Source organism: Pteropus medius, unplaced genomic scaffold (genome assembly GCF_902729225.1).
Source record: "Pteropus medius unplaced genomic scaffold, Ma_sr-lr_union100, whole genome shotgun sequence".
NCBI lineage: Eukaryota > Metazoa > Chordata > Mammalia > Chiroptera > Pteropodidae > Pteropus > Pteropus medius.
The window spans coordinates 4,052,558-4,069,472 of NW_024342470.1; the positions used below are offsets into that span (position 1 = coordinate 4,052,558).

Consider the following 16,915-nt stretch of genomic DNA (forward strand, 5'->3'; position numbering starts at 1 on the left):
CAGTCATTTGTCCTGAATCACCATTTCGGAAAATAGATCATATGTTTCCAAGATCACAGGAGCTTTCTGACAGCCTCTTGCCCTGGCCCCCACCATGCGTGAGAACTGCTTCCCACTCCCCCACATGCACACATTCCCTTGCTTCCAACTGCAGTTGCCTGACCACTGAGCTCCTATCTTGTTGTTTGCCTGGTTTTGGTTTCACTTGTCCTGTAGGTTTTTGGGTAAATTGTCTTTGATCCTTTTGCAAGTAAATAACATGTAAATAAATCTGTGTAGAAGCTCTTTAAAACATTAACTTGTGTTGCCCAGTTAACTAGTTCCTGTTAAGAGTCAAGCTTTTCTGGGGGTCTCTGTTTATTGAAGCGTTTCTGGAGATTATAGTAGGTTAAAGTATACTTGTTACCATTTGCAGTTACTTATTTGTGTTAATCAGGATTCCTCAATATTGTGCTAACAGTCAATATAAAGTATAGAAAGAAGTAAGAAGAGAACTGCCTGTGGTTAAATAGCATAATCCTTGATTTGGGTTTTATTTTATGTGTTTATGAAGTAACCTTTTTATTCACATAGAGCCTATGCCACAGATCAGCTTATTATTATAAGTAAATATTATATTTACTTATAAAATTGAACACCATATAAAACTTATGAAATACATTTTTACAAATTCTTTTAAAGTACATTTCTATAGTTGTATATGGTCAGTGTAGGCTAACCATTGTAGCATACAATCTTCACATTTTAATGTCTTAATTTATATCAAAATACAATGTAAGTCACCAGAGAGATTGTTTCGCTGTCATTCAAGGGCTTGACTTATTCTCCCCTGAGGCTCCACCTTCTTCTGGGTCCTCATAGTGCTTTATGGATGGGAAAAGTGAGGAACCTGTAGGAGGGGGTCTCATAGTCCAGGGTTCCCCAATCCCTGAGCCACGAACCCCGTCCATGGCCTGTCAGGAACTGGGCTGCACAGCAGGAAGTGAGCACTGGGTGAGTGACTGAAGCTTCATCTGTATTTGCAGTTACTCCCCAGTGCTGATATCACCGCCTAAGCTCTCCCTCAGATCATCAGGCATTAGATTCTCATGGGAGCACTGGTCCCTGCTGCCAAAAAGGTTGGGGACCGCTGTTAGTCAGAACTGTTAGCAGATTTGTATGGGCTAGGCAGGCCTGCAAGTGTTGCCCATCACTTCTGTTTATACCCCATTGGCCAGAACTCAATTGCAGGGTCATCACACCTGAATGTAAGGAAAGGAAGTGTGTGTTCAGTAAGAGAATATGGATATTGGTGAGGAGCAGAAGTTTCTGCTATGGATATATAACCTTATTCATGTGTGAGTTTCCTCAAAGAGCTTATAGTAGGCAGAATGATGGCCTCTCAAAGATGTCCACATCCTAATCCCCAGAACCTGCGAATGTGTCATCTTACATGCAAAAGGGACTTTGCAGATGTGATTAAGAATCTTGAGATGGAGAAATTTTCTTGGATAATCTGGGTGGGCCCAATATAATCAAAAGGGTCCTTATAGGTGGAAGGGGACGGCAGAAGAGTCAGAGAGAATGGTTTGATGATGCTACATGGTGGCTTTGAAGATGGAGGAAGGAGCTATGAGACGAGGAATGCAGGCAGCCTCTGGAAGCTAGAAAGGCAAGAGAACAGATTCTCTCTTAGATCCTCCAGAAGGAACGAAGCCCTGCAGACACCTAGATTTTATCCTAGTGAAACCTATTTGGGGCTTCTAATCCCTAAGACTGTAAGATAATAAATTTGTGTTGTTTTAAGCCACTAAGTTTAGGGCGATTTGTTACAGAACTATGGGAAACTAATACAGAGCTCATTCTCCTTTGTATCTCCACCATCCATGTGCCTGACCCATAGCAGTTTCACATAGTAGGTGCATTTTCACATGAAGTTCAATGGGGAGCAAAGCAAACCTGTGAAGCAGAAACTAAAATCATCAAGGAAGGTGGGGGCTGTGTCTTAAATATGGAGAGAGTGTTGTCATGGAGCCAAAGTAAGGGAAGGGACAGAACTTTCAAAAAGAAGGAGCTTTGGGTAGTGGTGGCCTGGAAGCAAGCAGCAGAGAAAGAAGCATGCCTGTTCCTTTCCTTGTCACTCTTTGAATCTGGCATGTGGGGATTGAAGTATTTTCTCATGCAGACATGATGCTGTCGGGGGAGCCCAGCCTCTAGCTGAGGAGCATGGGAGTGAGAGGCTTGCCAAGGCGAAGAGTGGGAGGAGTAGTGGTTAAAAGCTGGGGCTCGAGTCAGATTGCAAAGGCTCAGAGTCTGACCTCGTTCTCTTTCCTGTTGTATAGCTGTGTAATCTTAGGTGTTGTGTTATTACTGCTGCAAAACAAACCACCCCAAAACTTTGTGATATAAACCAACCATTGTATTATGCTCATGCATTCTGTTCGTTTGACAGAACAAAAGTGGGGACAAATTATTTCTGATCTGTGATTTCTGGGCCTTGAAAAGAGGGTGGGATTTAAGGGCTGGGATGACTTAATAGCTCGTGACTAGAATCATCTTGAGTTTAATGTGGGCTGGCTGTCAGCTGGGCTCTCACCTGGAGTTCTCACCTAGAATGTCCACATGTAGCATGGAGGCCTTATGTGGAAGCTCAAGGCTTCAAAGGCAAGTGCCCCAACTCATAAAGTAGAGTGGCTTCTTTTATGACTTAACCTCAGAATTCATGCAGTATCCTTTCTAATGCATTCTCTTAGTTTACAGTCAAATCATAAGCCCATCTAGATCCAAGAGGGAAATTAGATTCTGCCTCTTGATTCAAGGGAGTGGCAAGGTTCTAACAGATATACCAGACAACAGATATTATTGCAGCTGTCTCTGAAAAATGCAATCTGCAACATTTGGCACTTTTGTTATGTTCTCTGAGATTTGTTTTTCTCGGCAGGAAGATAGTGGTAATAACTGTAACATTCTCATCTAGGTTAATGCAGCTGAAAAATCCATTGGCACAGCGCCTGGCATGTGATAACATTATGCGCGCTTAAGAGAGCAGAGGCCAGAGCTGTTCTTTTTCATGATTGTATCCACAGTGCCTTGCATAGTGCATGGCATGTGAATGAGCCTGAGAGGGTTGTGCCAGAATGGGGATTGCCTATCAGTGTGTCCGATAGCTATTGCTGTGTAACAAATCATCCCCAAATTTAGGATCTTAAAACAACAGCCATTTTATTTGCTTGTGGTTCTATGGGTCAGCAATTCAGGCTGGGCTCAGCTCATTGGCTCTTCTGCTGGTCTCACCTGGGATTATTCATGTGGCTTCAGTTATGGGCAATTGACTAAGATTGGATGATCCAAGATAGCTTTATTTACACACTTGGTAGTTAGTGCTGACTGTCAACTGGAGTGCTTTTCTTCTCCATGCAGCCTTTGCAGCAGGCTAGCTCAGGCCCATTTGTATCACGGTCTCAGGGTTCCAACTACAGCCAAAAGAGCAAGCCTAATTCCTGAAGCTTCTGGAGCTGTGGAGTCAGAATGCTAGGGATTGCTAATTCCTGTTGGCCAGGACAGGTCACAAGGCCAAGCCTAGATTCAAGGGATAGAGAAATAAGCTCCACCTTTGATGGGAAGAGTGGCAAAGTCACACTACAAAGTATACAGGGAGGAATTATTACAGCTGTCTTTGCAAACCATCTACCACAGTCGATACTGAGATGCAGAGTAGAGGTTGGGAGGGAACCGGAGGCCCAATTAGCATGAGAGAGGTAGCAGGGAGAACTGCTGAGCACAGATGACAGTCAATCCACACAAAGAAGGACCCTGATGTCAGCAAGGAGACCTTTCTTCACCTTCTGCCTTACCCCACATGGAAACATTTCATCTCACATGACAGAACATGCAGGGCCTGGGCACGCTCCAGCTTGGCCGAAACAGCAACTCAGGGTCATCTGTCTCAGGCCCTTTCCCTTCACTCTCTGCCCTCCTCGGTGAGGGCTTTGCCCTTTAGGCTCATAGCATGATGACTGCAGCAACCCCCAGGGTCACATCAAAGCATTTGTAGAGGGAAAAGTAGAAACCTTTCTCAGAATCCAGCCTAGCAGTCTTTCCCCTATAGCTCCTTTGCCAGGACTGGGATAAGAGAGTGAGATCACCACGGTCAGTTATATTAGTTTCCTGGGACTGCCAAAACGGAATACCACTTAGTAGGTAGCTTAAAGCCACAGAAATTAGTTTTCTCACAATTATAAAGGCTGGAAGTTCAAAATCAAGGTGTTGACAGGGCTATGCTTCCTTTGAAACCCATAGGGAAATCCTTCTTTGTCTCTTCCTAGCTTCTGGTGGTTCGCTCCAAATCCTTGCCATTCCTTGGCCTGAGGATGGATCTCTCTGCAATCCTCCATCTTCACATGGCCTTGTCTCTGTGTCTTCATGTCAGCTTCCCTCGGTGCATGTCTGTCTGTCCAAATTTCCCTTTTTTGTAAGAACACCACTTAAATTGGATTAGGCCTACCTTAATAACCTCATTTTAGCTTGATAATCTCTTTAAAGACCCTATTTCCAAATAAGATCACATTCTGAGGTGGTAGGGTTTAGGGTGTCAACATATCTTTTAGGAAACTACATCTATAACATTGATTTAGAAGACTAATCATCTGAAGAAGAATTGTGGTTGGGAGTGAACCACAATGACTCCTACAGCCCTCGAATGAATAAATGAGAGAATGAATGACCGTGGTACATACGGCTTCACAAGAAGTTAAGTGATAGCTTCTTGGTGAGACCTGGAGTATAATCTGAGCCCTAGAACTCATTGAAGATATGTGGGCACTTGTGCCTTCTGCTCATGACAGATTGTTGATCATAGTTATGATTTATCTCTGGCTGTGTCTTTAGTCAGGAACTCGACCCCTCGAGGAGAGCGAATGCTGTTCCTCTGGGAAATTTTGACGAATTATATCATGACATGGTTTCCAGGAATGCATTGTGGTGAAAAAGTCCAACCTTCTTTTACAGACACTCTACAAGTACCCATGAACACCTCCCCTCATACACACAAACCATCGTCACTAGGACAACTGCAGGACAGCAGCCAGCTAACCAGCAATGCCACCTCTCTGTGGGTAGGAGGCGGAGGGCACTCCTGGAGACCCTGTTCACAAAGCTTCCTGAAGTTGCCTTGTTGTTTTAGAATATGTTAGGTCTCCCTTATCCTCAAACATATCACACACTTCTTAGAAGCCAGACTTGAAATTTGCGTCCACCATCGAAAGTCTTGTGTAACACATAATGCCAGATTAAGGGCTGACAGCATTGTTGAGTGGGCACTAAATTGCTTTCCTTGTTTTTTGGAGGGAGGTGGGGGACTGAGTAGAGTTGGGGGACTAGGTGATGTTAAGCCTTCAGAGTACCCCTGAGAGCATCCAGAGTGAAAAATAAAAATCTCCCCCTCATAGTCTATTAATTAGAAATTCATGCCAGTAGATCCTTTTAAAATATACACTTATCTCCACAGAAAGCTAGCAGTAACAGTCAGCCATTATTTATTGTAATTTTCCCCTCCTTTAAGAAGGGCTGTTTTTTTTTTTTTTTTTTGACTAGTGGAAAGGGGAAAGCAGTGAAGATAGAAATTGATTTTCGGCCTGAACACTTGGAGGAGTTCAGACTTCTATGAAAGTAGGTTTTTGGAAGCTGCTAAGTGGCAGAGAAAAGGGGTCCAGGAATGGAAGTAGAAGGATGCCAGAAGCCATTATAATTCTGCCCAGAGCAGGGATGTAGGAGGCCATCTGTCCTTCTGTTTATGGTTGGTTGCCATTCCCTCTGGAAAAGAGTGATTTCTTTTTCTTCTGTAGTACCATCTGCCCTTGGCCTTGAGTCTTCTCCTAGGTAATGATGTCACCATCTGCCCAGTAACCCAGGCTACCTAGACACCTTTCTTGTCCTTAATCCCTATCGAAAGGTCATGACTATTCTACTTCCTCAATATTGCTTGAATCTTTCTCTTCCTCTATCTCTGTGACCCATGTCAGTTCAGACCTGTATTCCCTTCCTGTCCCCATCCCTCTGCCTTTAATTGAGCCTCCATTCTGCCCAAGATGATCTTGTTGATATGTTCATCTGATCACACTACCCTTGTTCAGGAAATCTTCCATTTGCCCCTGCAAATCCACTCTATCCTGCTCTTGGACTTGGGGTGGGGGGTGGTGGTTCTGGCGTGAATGGACCATAACAATGGCCTCCCTTGGTTTTAGCCATGGGAAGTACTGGCAGGAGGTCAAAAGAGGATGAGAATGAAGTTGGGATCTCCACACACTGGCTCCCTCACTGTGGTGTCACCCCAACCAAAGTTACAGCTCCTTGCAAGATGATCTTTGAATGACACACAGCAATTGCTCCTTCCCTTCACCCTCTTCTGCTTAACAGCCCTGGTGTTGCTTGCTCCAGGTATAACATTATACCTTGTAGTTTTGCTACACACTGCCCAAACCTTAGTAAATAGCCCCTACATTTAACACATCTCCAATTATCCTCAACTGAGTGTGCCATTTCTTTCTGCTGGATCCCTCAGTGATTCAGTTCTCCCACTCAAAGCCCTCAGAGGTTCCCATAGCCTTTAAAGTAAAGTCCAAATTGATGATCTTGGGATTCAAGGTCCTTCATTATTTAGCCCCATTTATGTTTTTAGCCTGGTTCTTGCCACTGGCCTTCATTTACTCTAGAATCTAATGATAAGGAGCCATTTACCCTTAGACATTTGCACCTCTGAGGCCACTGTTCCTTATGTCTGAGTTGCCTCTCTATCTTTCTCAGCCTCAGGAAAATTTGGCCACCTTTTAAGGTTAATACAAAGGCACTGAAGGTCTAGAACAGTGTCTAGTATATGTTAAACTCTCAGTAATTATATAATGAATGAATAATGAAAAGTTTTAAGAACCTTGCACTTTTCTTCCAGGTCTAATGTTATGCAAAGGCATGTTTGTGGATGCACATGACTTGATGCTTAAGGAAAAAGATTTCCTGCTAATGTAAACTCCAGGCATTATTCAGTCTTCTTCCCTAAGTTCTGGGGACAGGTGGCATGGGGAAAGGAGGAGGATTTTAAGCACAAATTAGCACAGGGTTGTATAACCCTGATAAAAGCTTGGGAAGAATGAGGGCATCTTCCCCAGCAAACTGTCTCTTGATCCCTGGATAAATCACCATAAAAAATCACCATAAAAAAAAAAATACAGAGATGTTCTAGAAGGCTAGACATGTAATCAGCAGGAAAATCTTCCCTTTCAGGGTATTCTCATTCAGTAAATAGTCCCCTGCTGTGAGCTTCCTAGGGGATGCTTAGGTGAATGATGAGGGTGGGGCTGGGTGGTGGAGGATCAGTGTAGCTGGCCCACTGAAGAGGCTACATAGAACCAGGTAGCTGAGTCCATCTTACCTGTAGCCAGGGCAGCAAGGCCTGCTAGGAATGCTTTGGGTCTCCCTTTAGTTAGGTGGGACAGCTAATAGCAATTCTCCAATCCTTTTTTTCATCAGTGGGATTTTGGGCCAATTGGTTCTTACTTTTTTCTGTATTAAAAAATGAATAAATGTTATTAAAAATCAGTGTAGCTACTGTACCTCTAAAATTTCCAAGACAGCCTCGAGTTCAAATATTATATCTCTTTGATCTCGCATACCATAGAAATATCCCAGAAATCCTGACAGTGTGTTAGAATCTAAATTTTCTTACCTACCTGGAAGTAGTGTCATATCTCAAATCAGACCTCAGTTCTCAGTTTCTAGGAAAGAAAATATATTCAAAATTTCCATGTCTAGTAAGAGCATTCATCTTTTTCCTTTCTTCTCTGAGAGTACCATCCCAGATGCTCAGAATAGTAATACATTAATTTTCTTCAGGAATCTGAGGATGCAAGCATGCCTTTACAGTGTTGTATGAGTCTGTCAATCCCCAAGCTAAGAAAGTGGCTTACTAGACACTAAGAACACTCTGGGGCACCCATTGTATCCAGACACAGGGGATCACTCCCTGAGTTGTCGTCAGTGATAGATCCTGCTAAGGTCTGGCTTCAACCAGGGCCACTGGTTTCCATTCCTGTTCCAGAATCTTACCTTTATTTGGTCCTTCATCTTATCACTTGTTAACAACTACTGACTCCTAAAGCAAAGGCAAGATATTTTATTGATGACATTGTTAGAAGTTCTGGATCAAGCTTCTCCTGAAGGCAGGCTTATCGTTATATTTTGCTACAAGCCAATAAGTCCCCCTTTTTGTTTAAGAGTAGTCAAGGTGGGTTTGTGTTGCAATATATAGATTCATAAGTGATAGGCCATGCTGAAGGCAGTCCTAGGTCTGTCCCAAGCCTCTGGGCCTAATGAGGATCCTTATATCTCCCCTTTCCTGCTTATTCAAAGATTCCATGAGGAAACATCATGCCTCAGGTCCAAGACATGAGAGTTCCATCCTGCCACCAGCCCTGCTCAGGCCCCTGCCCTGTATAATCTTCTCTGGCTTCTTGTCTGATGGCTGTGAACTAACCTTCAGATGACAACCGCCCACTGTGTCATTGACTAGATTTGTCTGGGAACCATACTGAAATAAGCCTGAAGTTGAGAAGTAATGGGCTCACTTGGGGAGTGGTAACAGCAGAGGTTGGGAGTGAGGCAGGGGCTGACAGGCTCCATAAGTGAGACAGGGAAAGAAACAAAGGCACACATGGATTGGTTTCTCAACAGAAGTTCTTCCTCCTGAGCTATCTCTGTGGGGCCAGCAATTCTGAACCTGTGGTCTCCTTTCTTCAGGATAGCTGCTACAATTGTGCAACAGGGAGAGAGAGAGAGAGCAAGAGACAGCTCAACTACTTGGAAAATCATTTGTCGTTATCTAGTAAAGGTAAAGACGTGTATCCTATGACCCAGCAATTTCACTTCCAGGCATAAACCCTGGAGAAAAACATGCATATTTACACCACGATATACATACCAAGAATGCTCATTGCAGTATTGCTTATAAGAGTCAAAACCTGGAAACAACTCAAATGTTTAACCACAGAAATAAGGATAAATAAACGTGACATAGCCATGTGACAGAATACTATACAGCCATGAAAAAAGAATACACGACAGATATACACTACAACATGACTAAATCTCATAAACATAACTGCGCAAAAGAAGACAGGCACATAAAACCCCCAGACACAATTCTATTCATGTAAAGCTCAAAACAGGCAAAATAAAACTATTTTTTTAGGGATGTAAACTTAGATGGCAAAACTAAAAGAAAAGAAATTAGATGCTGTAAAAGTCTAAGGGAGAGGGAGAGTATGATCAGGTAGGGACATGCCGGGGTCTTCAGTGTGCTGACAATATTTTATTTCTTGATGTGAATGGTGAATATATGGACATTTCCTTTATAGTTATTTATTAGAATGTGTAAATACATGTTCTATGTACTTTTCTGTATGTATGTTAATGTTCATCATTTAAAAAGTAGAAGAGGAAGAGGACCTCATTTTAATAGGAGCTTGAATGAGGGTCTCACCTTCTCATGCTTTCTGCTTCAGAATCCACCATATGGTCCCAGGAGAGAGACACTTCTACTTGGTCCTCGTGTTCCTGTCCTACTCCTGGATCACCCATCTCCCCTGGGAATAAGTCCTAAGGCCTCCAGAACTGGCAGAAGCAACCTTATCCTTGACTAAGCCTGACTCAGCCATCTCCGATTGCTTCTTCTGGGCTCTTGCATTCCCAAGGATATAATTGAGCATGCTCTGTGGGGAGACAGTCTGTAATGAATTTCCTAGAATGGAAACAAATGAAAATCAAAATAGTAGTGCCAGATTGTCGGTGAGCATCACAGCTCAGGATTTGCTCTGATACGCCTGAGCCCGGGCTGGTGCCTAGCATGTACGTCTCACGTCTAATTTCCTCCTCCTCAGATTCCTCTTCCTCTTCCTCTGCTCATGACACTAGTGTGCATGCCAGCTCTCTGAGTTAGACAGGAAGGTCATGTTTTGCTTAGGCACTTTCTCACCAAGACCATTTTTGAGCGTTTGGAGTGTTTGTCTCTGCAGAACTTGGCTAGCAGCCTGGCATAAAGCAGGGCTCAGTGACTGGCTGGTATTTGCACTGTGATGCTGAGACTGAGAAGAGCCTGTTCCTGAGGAGAGCCTAGAGTGATTTGTCTCCAAAGTCCGTGGAAGCTTTGTTCAAGGTGTTCAAGGTACACGAGTCCCTGTGTTTGGGGCTTGAGGAGTAAAAAACCTTAGTCTCTGGGATGCTGGCCACCTGATGACTTGCTATGCAAATAAGAGCTCAGACTTCCCTCTACATCTCTCTCCTTTGTCCCCAGCAAGGCAGAGTCAGAAAACCTGCACTCAGCTCCCTCACTAGGGATTCGTAGAGGTTGATCCAAGCCGTCAAGGTGGCCAGGGGCTGCCAAGAGACATTGGTGCCTGCTGAAGATTTCCAGCAATGGATCCCTTGATACATTGTCCCCAGTCCAGGGTGTGCACTCCAGGCAAGGGAACTACATGAACAAAGGCACAGAAAGGTGAGAGGCATGGAGACCTTGGTTGCTGCCCCCTGTGTCCGCTCACCTGCCTGAAGACTCTTTTTCCTTCCCTTGGCCTCAGAGGTCACTGTTCCCTGGGCGGATGGATAGAAATCTCAGCTCAGATTAAGGACCTTCCCTTCAGATGAAGCTTGTAAGTTCCTGGAATCAAACACTCTTGGTGAAACCAGAGCTTGGAGAGGGCTCAGAGCAGCCTAGGCAGCCTACAGAAAAAAGGAAGGGATGTAGGGACAGGCAGAAAGAAGTCAGACGGAGCATCTATCATTGACTGCAAATAGAAGCCTCAGTTTGTGGTGCAATAAAATCACCGTATATGGCTTGGAAGGAAATTCTTTGCAAGAAGCTGCATGCAAATAGGTCATCAAGTAATGGCAAAAATATGCAGTCAAATGGAGGTGCCTCTGCAGAGTTTCTGTGTCTCCAAGGGCTAAGTAAACTCCAGGAAGCCATTAGGTCTTAGGGCTTCATGCCACAGAAGACAGAGGATAAGAGATACTTCCTCTGCCTCACAGCCCAGCCTCCTGTATCTTGCTTGCCTCCTCTCCACTGGGACCCACCCGGAGTCTGACCAGCATCCCTATTCCCTGTTGTTAAGATCAGGCAGGGACTCAGAGATTGCCTGAGATACTTTCTGGTGACTAACGCAGTACTTGAACAGGAAACAGACTGGAAAGGGCTTAGGAGAAACTATAAATAGCCCATGTCCTAAAAAAAAAAATTAACTTGGAAAGAAATGGAATTAACACACTGGAAGGAGAACAAGGAGATTATAGGCTCCAAGCAAGACCAGCCATTTCTCCTGGGAAATGAGCTTTTCTTCCAGATGGAGCTCTATTTGTCCTTTGGAGGAACCAACTCTATCCTGTGTGCCCTGCTCCACCCTGGGATTGACTAGCCAGCCCGGTCTACCTGCCAATATGACTCTCTGAATTGTCTGTAGTTCTGGGAATCATGTTTTGTAGGGTTCATGTGTGGGTGAGTGTGTGTATGTGTGCGGGTGTGTGCACGTGGTGGGGGTGGTCACTGAGGCTCTGGGCTCAAGGACTATAAATGGTCTCCTTTTGGTGAAGTAGAGAATTGAAAAAGTGTTAGAATATTCCTTCTGCTTGCCTCAGTTTCCCCTCATCCATTAGGCTACAGCAATACTCTTCTATGGTGAACCCAGTGAGGACAGAGGAGAATAAGGTAGGAGAATTAGCCTTTGGTCAAATCCCAGCCAAGAAGGCTTTTGCTGAATAACCTGGAGAAGACACTCAACTTCACTAAGACTCTTACCTTTTCTATGGAGAGGCTGGTCTAGTTCAGTAGACTTTAAATCTTTTTCTTTTATTTTTTCAAAGCTGTATAACATTTCTCCAATGGAAATCATAAGAACGAGCAGAGATGCTCTAGCTAAGGTGAGGGCCCCACACTCGTACACACCACTGTCCTCCTGATAGCTGCTGAGAAGCCACTACAGAAGCCCAGGGCTTTCACAGAATACCATTTGAAAACTGCTAGACTAGAGCTTGACAAGTGTGGCTGGCCATTCAAAAGATCTTGTTCATGGTCCCTTTTCTCTTTACCTACATGTATAGGCTGGAAAGTTAAAATTGAAAAGTAATACTAAGTGATGGAAATGTAACTAAAGATATCAACCAAAACAGAAGAAGGATTTATATCTCACGAGCCCCAGCAAAACTTCTTAATATCCTCATTAGATGTTGGGATAGACTGATTGCAAAAACAGCCACAATTCTCCACCCATCTCAGTATCCATGCTCTCTGTAACGTGACTTTGTAGCTCCTCTCATCAAAAGATACATTTCCCCACTCTTTGAATATACACTGGCCTTCAGATTTGCTTTGAACAATATTAAGTGGAAATGATAGTATGCCATTTCCAGACTTAGGTCTTAAGAAGCCTGTGTCTTTTATTCTGTTAACCCCCTGTTCCTGCCATGAGAAGAGGCTGGGTCGGCCTGATGGGAAATGAGAGATCACATAGACAGACAGACCTAAGCTGTCCCAGCAGAGGCCACCCCAGATCAGCCAGCCCCTAGCTCTCCGCCAACTGACTGAAAATACATGAGCAACTGGACTCATGAGAAATCATATATGGCAGTTGTTTATGGCATTAATTTTGGGGTAGTCTATTTCCGTTCCGGATATCTATTGCTGAGTAACCACTACCCCAAAATTAGTGGCTTAAAATGATTTGTTATATACTATTTTATTATGATCTTCTATGACCCTGTGCATTGATTAGTCTCATCTGGGCAATTCTCACTTGGGGTCCTTCATATGATTATAGTCAGACGTCAGCTGGGGCTGCAGTCATCTGAAAGTTCATCTAGCCTGGGCATCTGAGATAGCCCATGCAGACGGCTGGTGCTTGATGCTAGCTGTCATCTTGGGGCTCAGCTGGGACTACTGACTGTACATGACCTTTCCATGTGGCATGGCTTCTTACAAGATGGCCTTTGGGTTCCATGAGGCAGAAAGGGGAAGTTGCTGGGCCAGTTAAGGGCTGTGCTAGCTCTGTTATGGCATCACTTCTTCCACATTTTATTGGTCAAAACAGTCACAATATTCTCCCATATTTAGGTAGGTAAAGAAATAGATGCCACCTCTTGATGGAGAAATGGCAAGATCACATTTCAAAAGAGATTATTGCTTGGGAGATATTGTTGAGATCATCTTTGGAAATAAAATCTACCACAGTAGCACAGCACTATTGTGGCAAAGAATAACGGAGGCAAACATTTTTCTTTTTCATGGTCCCTTTTTTCTCGCAGCACTCCTTTTCATCCTCTCTGGCTCCTCATGTAATCACACAAGGGTTGGTAAAAGCTGAGCAATTGGAGAGGGAGACATGTAGGGCCCTGCTGAGCACTGTCCACCCCTCTGGGCTCAGTGGGAAAGAATGCAGTGATCACTGCCTGCCAGAGGTCAAGAGAGGAGGAAGTGGTTCACCCGGTATGTATTAGCCTGGTCCCCTTTACCCCTCCGGACCTCTGTTTCCTCTTTTTCATTTTTTTAAGGGCTCTTCAGTATGGGAATGAGGAAATGCAATTGTCTAATTTCAGAAGTGAATGGATAGAGTCAATGTCAGCCAAGTGCTTTGTCAATACCAGGTGCTGTGGAGGGTAAAAATCAGATGATTAACAAGTCCAAGTTGAGATTTTCACTTTATTATTCACACTGTGAGGGTAAAGATATCAGTCTCTGCATTCCCTAGCCAGATCTACCTGTAGGTCAGATGTTTAACTGTCCTGTTCAGTTCTGCCCAGGCCCATGACCCAGTCCTGGGATCCCAGGCCTGACTCATAGTGGGAACCACATCTCTGAAGTAGGAGAGAGAGATTTTAGATGTGTGTTCATGACCCATGTGCTCCTGAGGAAGCTCTTTCCTTGGGCTCCCACCTACCTTCTCAGCTCTAGCCTTTCCCCAGCCCAGTCCGAGTGACTGAGTTCCAGCTCTAATTCTCACAAGTTTCCCAGTGAACGGGGAGTAGTCCCCTGGACCCCATTTGGCTGGGATTGTAAGGTATTGCTAATTTCTCCTATCTTTCCTCTTGTAAACCAGATCCCATTTCTGAATCAAAAACTACTTTCTGTTTCAATTAGGAGGTCCTCTCAGAAGCAAGATACTGCTGCCCACCTGTGTTCTTGGCAAATGCAAGAGACTCTTCTTGTCAGAGCTCCAACCACGTGCCCAGGAGCCCCTGCCAGGTTGACAGCCAGTCCACTTCCCTAAAAACCCTAGCCCCGCTGCTCCTGCCCTAGCATGCCTTGTAGTTGAGCCCAGCGGGTCATAACAGGAAGCTTGTGGATGCCTCCTATGCTGACTTGGGTTTTGGCTTGCTTTGGCACCAACATCCTGTCTGCCCTATTTCCTATTAAGGGATAACTGGACTGGTTTTTAATTAAGCCCATACCCAGAGAGCCTGGGGGAAAGAGATGGCTTCATAGAACTACTTCAGCGACCATCAGAAAAGGAAGGAGTTCTGAGGAGCTGGGACCAGGGAAGAGGGAGGTGGAACTGAAGTCAGAAGTCCCAAGCGATTCCTTCCTGGATGAAGTAATACTCCAGCAATGTACCTTATGTAGTGGGTAGCTCACTTGAGCATCCGTGCTCACAGGAGTGCCACTCCCTCCCTGTAGTGGCCTCCCCATGCCCACAGCTACACCCTCTGCACATACACACCCATCCTATTCATCCATTGAGAGGTGGGGATGATCTTTGAACAACATCCTGCAAATGAAGCAAAAGCAAATTATATCCACTGCAATAGATGCACATGATAGCATATTTGAGCAGAGAAAAGAAAATTTCCAAAGTTTCACTCCTAGAGATACATAGTTTCTATATTCTGGAATTCTTTTTCTTTTAATGTTTAACCAAATTAAACTCTTCTGATCACCAATCTGATGCTCCCTTTGGTCTTTAGCTGAGCCCCTCTCCCCAGCCACAGAGGCCACGAAGTTGCTATGGCAATTCTCTCCCCAGGGCAGGACTCAGGATTTTTCTCTACACCAGACCTCAAAGAATGTGCCTCTCCCTTCAGAGAGGATCCTCATCTGTGGAAGTCGGCCCTCCTCCTCCTTCTCTCCTTCCTCCAAGGGACAAACAATAACACTCTGACTTCTAGATTCATAGGAACCCAGGACGCAGACCTTGGGAAAAGTAGGAGGAGAAGCCTGGGGCCTTCAACTCTCAACCTCCTCCTTTCTGTCTCTTTCTTCCATTATCTCTCTTTGCCCCTTTCTCTCTTTTCTTTCCTTTCTCTATACCCTCCTCCCTTCCGTAACAGGCAGAAGTGGGTACATGGCACTGGGCCTGGATTCCACAGTCACGGGTAGATAAAGCTCTGCTCGCAGTTCGATCATTGACCGGCTGTGTGACTTTCATTGAATGAGTCACTTTAGTTCCCTGAGCCTTTGCTTCTCATCTCAAAATGGAGATGATAATGCCATGTTAGAGAGGACAAAATGGGTTCATATGTAATAAGCACTTAACCCAGTGCCCGAAAACATGATAGGTACATACTTAATGGATGTTAACTGACTCCAATCTGCATTAGGTAAGCACCTACTGTGCACCAGATGCAAAGGCCCAGAGAGAGCAAGGCAGAGATCCTTAAACAAGCCTTCATTGTAATCTTTTTATAATATATTGTAATGATTTGTTTCCATAAAATATGTAAGGGAATGTAAGGAGTTTCCACTGCCAGGCATTCCGGGACCAGGTTTTAAGGACTTCAGTACACTTAAAAACACAGAGTAGCCTGTGGCTGGAATGAAAAGTGGAAACCAGATCAAAGTCAAAACCCGGTGGCAAAGCATGTCTCCATTTAGTCTGTTCCGCTAATTGATTTGCCTAAAATCTACTGTTTCTCCAGCGGGAAGCAATCTCCGAAATGGGAGGAAGTTACATGTCTGATGTTTCTGCCCTTCTGTTTGTGGAAGACAGCAAGCTCAGACCTCTGCGCAGGCCTGTGAAGTCCCTTGGAGCCACCAATGTCGGATTATCATAGGGTCCTAGCAAAAGCCTGTCTGCTTAAAAAAGGTTTGGTCTGGTTTCACTCAGCATGCTAGTTCTGACTAATTTGGGGAGTTGTCTAATTTGGGAAGTACCAGATTAGTCAATTGGGAAGGAAGCTGAGAACCCCAGGCTCAGAGGACCTATTATGGTGGACTAGCAGTATCTACCTCAGTGAGATCAGGAAGCTGGAGCTTGTTTGCCATCCTTGAATTAGCCAAACCTTAGCAATCAGTTTGAACAGCCTGCTTTCAACTCCTGCTGGCTTGGCTCTACTCAGAGATAGGTTTCTCAAATGCTCTTTACTCTTTCATTAGAGATTGATTCCTTTGGGAAGGATTGATTCCCTTGGGGTTCATTGCCACATCTTACACACAAGGAAACCTCTCTAGATGGAGAGCTTTACTTGGCTCGTAGATTGAAGATTCAGTACTATAAATATGAGATTTTTCTCTCAAATTTGTATATAATTTAATGACATGCCTATCAAAATCTCAATAAGGATTTTCCTAAACCTTTGCAAGCTGATTTTAAAATTCATATAGAAGAGAGAAGGCCAAAGAATGGCTTAAATTATTTTGAAGAACAAGGAGGAGAAACTAATCCTGCCACCTATTAAAATCTGTTATGAAGCAATTGATATGAAGGAATTAGTGCAGGAATAGATGAATAGACCAATGGGATAGAACAGAGAGCCCAGAAATAGACCCAATGTATCTGAATACCTGATAAATGACAGAAGTGACATTAATAAAGAAAGGATAGACTATTCAGTAAACAGTGCTGGGTAATGAATTTTCCATATGGAGATGTTAAAATTCAAGATGGAACACATACAGACACACAAAAGT

At 44.1% G+C, this 16,915-nt stretch overlaps 1 long non-coding RNA gene across 3 annotated transcripts; it reads right to left on the minus strand.

Moving 5' to 3' along the window:
* Positions 1–504: 504 nt before the first annotated feature.
* LOC120603213 (uncharacterized) lies at positions 505–11,191 on the minus strand. Of its 3 annotated transcripts, none has more exons than XR_005652978.1 (3): positions 9,509–11,190; positions 7,403–7,533; positions 505–1,241 (listed from the first exon to the last, which is right to left on the minus strand). It is a non-coding gene; the product is annotated as an uncharacterized LOC120603213 (long non-coding RNA). The 3 variants fall into 3 exon arrangements; XR_005652977.1 differs by lacking the exon at positions 505–1,241 and adding an exon at positions 1,258–1,643 and having other exon boundaries at positions 9,509–11,189; XR_005652976.1 differs by lacking the exon at positions 505–1,241 and adding an exon at positions 7,701–7,745 and having other exon boundaries at positions 5,546–7,533; positions 9,509–11,191.
* Between the last annotated feature and the right edge of the window lie 5,724 nt (positions 11,192–16,915).